The following is a 1,038-nucleotide window of genomic DNA, read 5'->3' as shown; positions in this document are numbered from 1 at the left end:
AAGAGGGATTTTACTCTTTTTATAAAGTCGCAGTCGTCGTCGTCGGAAGATTAGGCCGAGCAGGATATACACGCTGATGTTTTGAGGACAAAAGGAACAGAGACCGGGAAACGAGCCCCTTTCACCAATCTCCCGCAACATCTTTGGTCTTTTGCGGCCTACTTCGAGAAAAATGTCTTTTTGCCAAAAAAAGTACTTGACTTTGTAATCTATCAGTACCCTGTACAAGCACCAAGTAATTATACGGATCGGTAGTTTCAAATGAAACACGTTCTAATTCTAAGGTAGCGAGGCCTTTGTAACACAAGCTGTGAAAGAGCGGTAGACGTTGTATTTTCTATATCGAGGACGGAGATTACGGACACGCAACTAGCTAAAAGCAACTGGTGAAGGCGGACTGTTACAAAAAGGCTTCTTGTGACTTTTTTCAAGAAAAAATTTCCAATAAAGTACTAAATCACTTGACCAAACAAAACAGTCATTTTAAATTATGTAAAAGGACGGTGCACCCTGTATGAGTAAACTGGTATTTTTTCTCTCTAAAATACATCGTGTTAATAGTCAGGGCAAAAACACAAAGCAAGAAAGGCAAGTGTGACTATGTCATTTGTCTTTTGTGACGTGCGAAATACAGTTAGATAAAGCTATTAAACTTGAAACAGAGCTTAAGGACGTTCGCGCCAATTGTTTCTGCGCATCCTTACTGCGCACGCAAATGCACACGCCACGTCATACACGAGCGCGCGCGCTAAGTAATAAAATGAGAACTGATAGGGTAAAAGTCCATTGCTATAGCTTTCCCTGGATTTAACGGTCTTGGACGTTCGGTGACCCCTATTTTTCTTTCCAGAAACGGATTTTATTTACAATTATCTCCATGTTGTCCAAAAATGAACAAAAAATCAATGTGGGAAGTTAAAAAAATTTCAAGATTTCTGCTCACGGGACATCAAATCCTGCCATCTTGCGGCTGCAAGGCGCGTGAAACTGTGGTCGCTAAATGCAAACTTGATCTTTAAGGGAACCTCACCAGTTGAC

General features: G+C 40.9%; 1 protein-coding gene across 1 annotated transcript in view; it reads left to right on the top strand.

Moving 5' to 3' along the window:
• The window catches only part of LOC138005481 (uncharacterized), a 2,475-nt gene extending 1,812 nt beyond the window's left edge, over nt 1–663 (top strand). Inside the window, exon 2 of the mRNA XM_068851702.1 lies at nt 1–663. This exon is cut by the window's left edge and continues 918 nt beyond it. The gene's annotated coding sequence lies outside the window, so the exon portion shown is untranslated.
• The last annotated feature ends 375 nt before the right edge of the window (nt 664–1,038 follow it).

This window comes from Montipora foliosa, chromosome 6, assembly GCF_036669935.1.
Source record: "Montipora foliosa isolate CH-2021 chromosome 6, ASM3666993v2, whole genome shotgun sequence".
NCBI lineage: Eukaryota > Metazoa > Cnidaria > Anthozoa > Scleractinia > Acroporidae > Montipora > Montipora foliosa.
Note: the sequence above shows the minus strand (reverse complement) of the source record. Positions and strands in the feature narration are given on the sequence as shown.